This window comes from Mus caroli, unplaced genomic scaffold, assembly GCF_978045245.1.
Source record: "Mus caroli unplaced genomic scaffold, Mus_caroli_1 scaffold_15, whole genome shotgun sequence".
Lineage (NCBI taxonomy): Eukaryota > Metazoa > Chordata > Mammalia > Rodentia > Muridae > Mus > Mus caroli.
Genome location: NW_028227270.1, coordinates 24,306,840 through 24,315,250, shown reverse-complemented (window position 1 = coordinate 24,315,250; position 8,411 = coordinate 24,306,840). Strand labels below are relative to the sequence as shown.

Below are 8,411 nucleotides of genomic sequence, written 5' to 3'. Positions count from 1 at the left end.
AGTTGCTTTGCTTCTCTCTGTCCTCCCGAATCATTTTCCACAGCCTCTTTCCTCAGAGACTGCTTCCAGGAGTCCCCGGCAAGGCGTTGGTTCTGCACACGTAATCCTGTAGTTGGGGTGGGTGCAGGTGATAGCAGAGGTGTTCTCAGGCTTGAGCAAAGCTGGGTTGAGTGGGCCAGCGGGCATCAAAGCTCCATGATGAAATTCTTCCGAACGCTCATCGCCCTCCTGTGGCAACTGATCATATTGCAGATGGTTGGGGAATCCATCATTCTGAATCCTAAAAGAATTTCTTTGGTGGCCAGCACTAACCTCAGGGAGTGAGCAACAGCGTGTAGTGTGCTAAGCCCCTTCTAGCTTACCAAAGGTTGTTACTGTCGCATAACTGACACATCCTGTCAGGCACAGATGCTGAGAGAGATACCTAAGATTTCTGATATGGACTATGGGATGGAATGGGGTTGAGAAAAGCAAACAGAGGAGAGAGTTGTTGAGTTTTATTTTTTAGATCACGAATGAAATGTAGTCTTCGGGGGCTGGAGAGATGGCTCAGCGGTTAAGAGCACTGACTGCTCTTCTGGAGGTCCTGAGTTCAAATCCCAGAAACTACATGGTGGCTCACAACCATCTGTGATGAGATCTGATGCCTTCTTCTGGTGTGTCTGAAAACAGCTACCATGTACTTACATATAATAAATAAATAAGTAAGTAAATAAATAAATAAATCTTTAAAAAAATAATAGACTTCGACAGTTTATATTTGAGATGCTTGTGGAAAAGCAAACTGAAATCTTTGAAAGACAGTTGGTAGTTGGTTCTGAATCTCCCAAGGAGTGACCAGAGCAGGAAATAACATTTGACTATAGTTGATCCAAAGAATAAAGACAGGAGGGGCTGGTGAGATGGCTCAGTGGGTAAGAGCACCCGACTGCTCTTCCAAAGGTCCAGAGTTCAAATCCCAGCAACCACATGGTGGCTCACAACCATCCGTAACGAGATCTGGCGCCCTCTTCTGGAGTGTCTGAAGACAGCTACAGTGTACTTACATATAATAAATAAATCTTTAAAAAAGAATAATAATAAAGACAGAAAATCAGGACCACGGGGAAGAGGAATGGTACATGCTAATGAAAAATGTTAACAGACGCTACGATTGAAATGTAAACAGAGAGCTGGCTTCCTGGTCAGGGGAAGAAGGTTGTGTGCATTTCAAGTTGATTCTTACTCGCAGGAAGAAGTACGTTTATTCTTTCAAGAAAGAAGCGCTCGCAGTGTCCTTACACAGTAACTTCAGAGTAAAGATTTCATGGCACTAAGTTTTGGGGAAGTGCAAAGAGTCTTCCTGGAGCATCGTCTGTCTGGAGTAGATTTCAGATATAAACTGGATGGCGGAAAAGGCTACTTTCATTCTCAAGAAATGTTTACAGAGTGAACACTTCTTTGCAAACCCCAAGAATGTGGTAAAGCAGAAACCAGGTCTAAAGACTATATACTTAGTCAGCTCAGCACTACTGGCCAGACAGAAACCCGCCTGACCCCATGGGAAGGGAGTCCCAGCAATCTGGGCCAGGCTGGGCTTTCCCACCGGAAGCGGCTTTGGAACTCTCCCAGCATGCGCTTGGGCTGTCCAACCTGTCCAGTGAAGCGCCATGGCTTCTTGCCCATCTTGATCTCCACGGGTTTGGACAGGGCCGCTCTGTGCTTGGCTGAGGACTTGCTTCGTGGGGATGGCTGTTCCTTTTGTTCTCCTGGCAGCATTACAGTGTCCTCAACAGAGCAGAAGGGACTGACCACAGAGGAGCCTGGAAGTTAATTTTTCATCAGTAAGACTGACACCGTGGCCTCGCAAGAGACGACAATGCTTAGGTAATGTGGTCTGAATGGTTGTGTTTCATAGAACAGGGAATCAATTCAGTTCATCAAACAGACAGGGCATCCTGTGAAAATGTCCATTCATTTATTGGGGCCTACTAAGTTTTATGAGAGAGAAAGAGAAAGAGAGAAATTCTGCCAAGTATGTGAAATACAGCATTTGAAAAAAGCAGGTGGCCATGGGGGGCAGGGTAGATAATGAAAAAGTAAAATGCTATTTAACTTCACAGTGCTCCCTATCTGCTAAGCATTGAGGGTGTTTTGGTTAGTTGGTTAGTTGGTTGGTTGGTTGGTTGGTTTTGGGTTTGGTGGGGTTAGTTAGCTCTCTCCCCCCAACCCCTTCTATGCGCGTGCATATGTGTTATGGTTACGATGCTGGGGCTCAAATTTAAGCCCTGCTTTTGTTGGCAAGCATACCACAACTGAGCTATGCCCCCATCCCTCCACACTAGTTTAAATATATTAAAATATATCACATCAATACATATATTAATGTTTGATTATCTTAATTTTATAGAGAAAAGAAAACCCAAGAAGCAGAAATTAGAAGGGGGCCGGGCGTGGTGGCACACGCCTTTGATCCCAGCACTCAAGAGGCAGAGGCAGGCGGATATCTGAGTTCGAGGCCAACCTGGTCTACAAAGTGAGTTTCAGGACAGCCAGGGCTATACAGAGAAACCCTGTCTCAAAAAACCAAACAAACAAAAAACAAAACAAAACAAAACAAAAACAAAAAACAAACAAACAAACAAAAAAACAAAAAAAGAAAGAAAGAAAGCAGAAGGGATTATAAAAGAAAGAAGCCAGGGAGTGATGGCGCATGCCTTTAATCCCAGAACTCAGGAGGCAGAGGCTGGAGGATACCTTGAGTTCAAGGCCAGTTTAGCCTACAGAGTGAGTGTGTGTGTGTGTGTGTGTGTGTGTGTGTGTGTATCTTGGATACTGGAAGAATCCAACTGAGACATTGGCGGGGCTGTGGAAATGGCTCCCTGTGTGGGGTTTGGTGGTACCTCTGGGTGGGCAGAGGCAGGGGGACCTTTGGGATTCATTGACCAACCAGCTTGCTTGGCAAGTTCCAGTTCAATGAGAGACACTGCTTGGAGAAAAAAGTGGTGGGGGCTGAAGTTGGGGAGGGTCTCAGTGGCTAAGAACACTGACTGCTCTTTGAGAGGACCTGGGCTCAATTCCCAGCAACCACAGAGTGTCAGGAATGTCTGTACTATCAGTTCCAGGGGCTCTGATTTCTTCTGTCTTTCAAGGATACCAAGTACACACTGGTCCACAGACAGACAGACAGACAGACAGACTCATACACACACATACACACTCAGAGAGAGAGAGAGAGAGAGAGAGAGAGAAACAGAGAGACAGATAGACAGACAGACAGCAGGGGGTTATGATTTAAGTTAATGCAGTCACTTTGAAGAACAGGTTGACTGTACCTAATAGTCAGCCATTACCATAAGAATGTGACACTAATAATCCTAGCACTTGGGAGGCAGAGGCAGGCAGATTTCTGAGTTCCAGGCCATCCTGGTCTACAGAGTGAGTTCCAGGACAGCCAGGGCTATACAGAGAAACCTTTTCTTTCTTTTTTTTTTTTTTTTCTTTTTCTTTTTTTTTTTTTTTTTTTTGGTTTTTCGAGACAGGGTTTCTCTGATAGCCCTGGCTGTCCTGGAACTCACTTTGTAGACCAGGCTGGCCTGGAACTCTGAAATCCACCTGCCTCTGCCTCCCGAGTGCTGGGATTAAAGGCGTGTGCCACCACGCCCGGCGAGAAACCTTTTCTTGAAAGAAGAAGAAGAAGAAGAAGAAGAAGAAGAAGAAGAAGAAGAAGAAGAAGAAGAAGAAGGTGACATTAAAAACATCCCAAGTATTCTGAGAGCTTAGTCTTGTGGTGAAGGCCTCTAATGTCCAAGCTAAGGAGGCTGAGAAAGGCGGATCACAAGTTTGAAGCCGTCTGCCTGGAACTAGAGAGCAAGACCCCCTCTCCAAAATAACAAAGGCAAACAAAATCCCAGCAACAAAACACTTCGTGATGTATCAAACATCCTTTTGATGCAACGCAAGAGGAAAAGAGATTAATGAACTGAGAAAACGTTGATAAGTCTAATATTGTGAGTGCTCACTAATGCCATTTAAAGAGTGCCAAGAGCCGGGCGTGGTGGCGCACGCCTTTAATCCCAGCACTCGGGAGGCAGAGGCAGGCGAATTTCTGAGTTCGAGGCCAGCCTGGTCTACAAAGTGAGTTCCAGGATAGCCAGGGCTACACAGAGAAACCCTGTCTCGAAAAACCAAAAAAAAAAAAAAAAAAAAAAAAAGAGTGCCAAGAGAGGCTGAGAAGACAGTTCGAGGCTAAGACCATTTGCCTCACAGACACGAGGCTCTGGCTTTTATTCCAGCGCAGTGACTATCAATGAAAGGGGGAAATGCATCATGATGCTTTTTCTACAAAGAGCTGGAGATGTAACTCAGTTGGCAGAGTTCACTCCCAGGGTGTGAAGCCCTGGACTTGAGTCCACCCCTGCATACACTGGGCAGAGTAGTCTATGCCTACAGTTCCAACATGGGACATAGAGACAGAAGACTCCGAACTTCATACACCTCTATAGCCACATAGTGAGTTCCAGGCCAGTATGAGATATCCAAGACCTTGGAGAGGAAAGGAGGTAGAAGGAAGAAGAGGATGGGAAGGGAGGACACAGAAATTAAATATGTGTTTCTCATGGTCTTGGGTGCTGGAAGTCTGCGGTCAGGCTGCCAGTGTGGGATTTCCCGGGTCTTCTTCCAGGTCTATATCATCTACCTCAGACACCCTCACATGGCAGAGAGCAGAGAGGGAAATCAATTCCTCATGAGACTCTTATGTGAGCACCAATTCCATTAATGAGAGGTGCACCCCACGACCTCGTTTGGTTGGCTTTATTTTTACCTCCTAATACCATCTAAGAGGGCTGTTGCCTGAGGTGTCTTCACATGTTTCAGGAACATGTGACATTCAGTAGCCATCGTAGCTATCCAGGTCCCCGCAGAGGAAAGTTTCAAGGACCTCTTCATATCAGCGACCTCACACATTTCTTTATCATTGCTTGACTTATGTTAGGATCGAAGGGAAAAATCAGCAGTTATGGTGTCTCCACCCTTCCACAGACTCATAAGCGAGGTTCTGTTTTCCCACCCAGGGTATAGTTCTGATAGCTGGATCTCAGGCATGGGTCTATAAACCTAGCTACTCAGGAATCTAAGGAGGGGAATCTAAACTGAAGGCCTGCCTAGACTACAGAGTGAGTTCAAGGCCAGCTTTGGCAACTTGATGAGACCCTGCCTCAAAATAAGAAAAATCAGAAAGAGGAATGGAGGTATATTGCCGTGGTTGCACACTTGTTTAGCATGGTCCAGGCCCTGGGGTCAAATCCCCAGTGAGCAGGGCTGGGTTTGATCAGGAAAGCAGCTGTATGGTACTTGTGGGACATAGGTACAGAGGCAAGGGAAACGAGCCGCCGCCACTGTGGGACCTCACTTCTCCACAGGGAAGCACGCTGATCTCAAGGAAGTAGAGTTAACACTGTAGCTGAGGGCTGGTGAGATGGCTCAGTGGGTAAGAGCACCCGACTGCTCTTCCAAAGATCCAGAGTTCAAATCCCAGCAACCACATGGTGGCTCACAACCATCCGTGATGAGATCTGGCGCCCTCTTCTGGAGTGTCTGAAGACAGCTACAGTGTACTTACATATAATAAATAAATAAATCTTTAAAAGAAAAAAACAACAACAACAAAAAAAAAAACACTGTAGCTGAGGCTGAGGAGAGGTAGGGGAGATGGGCCCTGGGTGGTTTATGACAGATAGGAGTTCTGATATGCTAGTGCAGTGAGTGAATACAGGTGATAGTTATGTGTTGTATATTTTGAAGTAGCTAGAACAAAAAAATTCCAAAGGGTGGTGAGATAACTCAGCAGGTGAGGGCGCTTTCGGCCAAGCATGGTGACCCAAGATCAACTTGCAGGACCCAGCCAGTGGAGTGAGCAAATTGTCCTCTGATCCCCGCATCCCCACACGTGCAAGGCGGCGTGCACATGCCCACCTGCATACAAACACACAAAAGAAATAGACATATACATTTAAATGTGATAAATTGTTTTTGAGACAGATCACTATGTAGCCCTGGCTGTCCTGGAACTCACTATGTAGACCAGGCTGGCCTTGAACTCACAGAGGTTGGCCCATCTTGGTCTGCCAAATGCCGGAATTAAGGATGTATGCTTCCATTGGCTATAAAGATATAATTTAAAAACTTAAAAAAAGATATCATATATTCTCACCATAAAGAAATAAAGGCTTCAGTAAATACATGTGTTAATTACTTTGATATGATCACTATAGAACATATATATATATATATCAGACACATACATCACATAAATGTGTATAATTAAACTATGTTATAATTATGTAGCAATTAGAAATAAAATGGAATTGGGGCAGTGAGATGTCTCAGTGGATAAAAGCACTTGCCATACAAGTCTAGCCTGTGTTCAAGCCTAGGAATCCACAGAGGAAGGAAGGAAGGAAGGAAGGAAGGAAGGAAGGAAGGAAGGAAAGAAGGAAGGAGGGAGGGAGGGAGGGAGGGAAGGAAGGAAGGAAGGAAGGAAGGAAGGAAGGAAGGAAGGAAGGAAGGGAACACACACACCATGGAAGGTATGCCCCCCTCACAGTATAATCATAATATGTTTAAAACTTAAAAAACTTTTTAACAGCACAGATCCTTCCATCACGTTCTAGACCTGAGTTCCTGGAAGAAAGGAGGCCCAACTCTGCATTCTTCATGCAGATGCTTCAGATCCGCTACCCACAAGCAAGCCTGGGCAGCTGGCTCCCACACTGAAGGCCCTTTCCATCCCTCCATCCACCCCAGCTTTAATCCGTTCCACTGGAGGACTTTGTCAAGCCAAGGCCAGGCTGAAAAACTCAGAGGCAAAGTGTTTTATTGTTTCAGCCTTCGTGTGGGGGAAGAAGACCAGGGCCTGCCCTGAGCCTTGCTTGGCAGGATGTGTTCAGTGTGCCTTGAAAGTTCATCTCTGTCCCTGCCCCCCACTGCTTGTTTATGCCCCACCCCTATCCCCACCACTGCTTGTCCCTTCCCCCCTGCTTGTCCCTGCTCCTTCCCCACCTTTGCTCCTTTCCAACATTTGATGCTTGATATTTTTTTCCCACTCCGGTCATTTAGTTTTGCTTGCTTGCCTGCTTTTGTTTTTGAAGTTGAAGCAAAGGAGGAGTCCTGGCTTCCGTTTCATGATCACCTCGACTGCTTCTGTAGGTGTTGCTTTTCTGAGATAGCACAGTTATACCCAGTGCCACTGTACTGGCTGGCTCTGTGTGTCAGCACAACACAGGCTGAAGTTATCACAGAGAAAGGAGCCTCCCTTGAGGAAATGTCTCCACGAGATCCAGCTGTGAGGCATTTTCTCAATTAGTGATCAAGGGGGAAAGGCCCATTGTGGGTGGTACCATCCCTGGGCTGGTAGCCTTGGGTTCTATAAGAGAGCAGGTTGAGCAAGCCAGGGGAAGCAAGCCAGTAAGGAACATCCCTCCATGGCCTCTGCATCAGCTCCTGCTTCCTGACCTGCTTGAGTTCCAGTCCTGCATCCTTTGGTGATCAACAACAATGTGGAAACCAAATAAACCCTTACCTCCCCAACTTGCTTCTTTTTTTTTTTTTATAGATTCTTTTTTTTTTTAAGATTTATTTATTTATTATATGTAAGTACACTGTAGCTGTCTTCAGACACTCCAGAAGAGGGTGCCAGATCTCGTTGCGGATGGTTGTGAGCCACCATGTGGTTGCTGGGATTTAAACTCTGGACCTTCGGAAGAGCAGTCGGGTGCTCTTACCCATTGAGCCATCTCACCAGCCCCCCAACTTGCTTCTTGGACATGATGTTTGTGCAGGAATAGAAACCCTGACCAAGGCACCCAACATCGCCTACAAGACAAAGCTAACCGTTAAATCCTCTTCTCCAGTAACTACATGGAGAGAGCCAATCAATACCGGTGCCACCTTCTGTGTGGCCGTAGTTTAAGTTAGCAAAGGAACTTGATGGGAGGTGTGTGAGAAGAAAGATGGGGATGGTGCTTCCAATGGCAGAAGACAATTCTAAGTAATACTCAAACTATACAAGCCTTGGTCATTACAGAGTTTTCACAGCATATTCAAAGTGTGGAATATACCACCCAAGCCCAAAACAATGTGCTAAATCAATTTCCAACAATAATGAGCTACGTGAGGTTATAGTACCCCCAGCAAACAAGGTGATTGTACTGTCAAAGACTCCTGCCTTTACCGAACAACAGTAGCCTGAACTAGCAGTCAGGTCAGAAGCATGCTCCTCCACGCATGCTGGGGCTGAGAGCACGAAGCCAGTGCAGGCCTCTGCTCACTCCTGTGTCCTCTGCTTGTGGCCTTGTGTGAGGCCCTGCTTTTGCAGGCAAGGACAGTGTGGCGTACCCTACCAGAATTGCCTTCCCTTCTGAGCTGGCTCT

General features: G+C 46.1%; 1 pseudogene; it reads right to left on the bottom strand.

Annotated features, from left to right (window-relative positions):
- Positions 1 to 3,371: 3,371 nt before the first annotated feature.
- LOC147000869 (signal recognition particle RNA) lies at positions 3,372 to 3,647 on the bottom strand (annotated as a pseudogene).
- Positions 3,648 to 8,411: the final 4,764 nt, after the last annotated feature.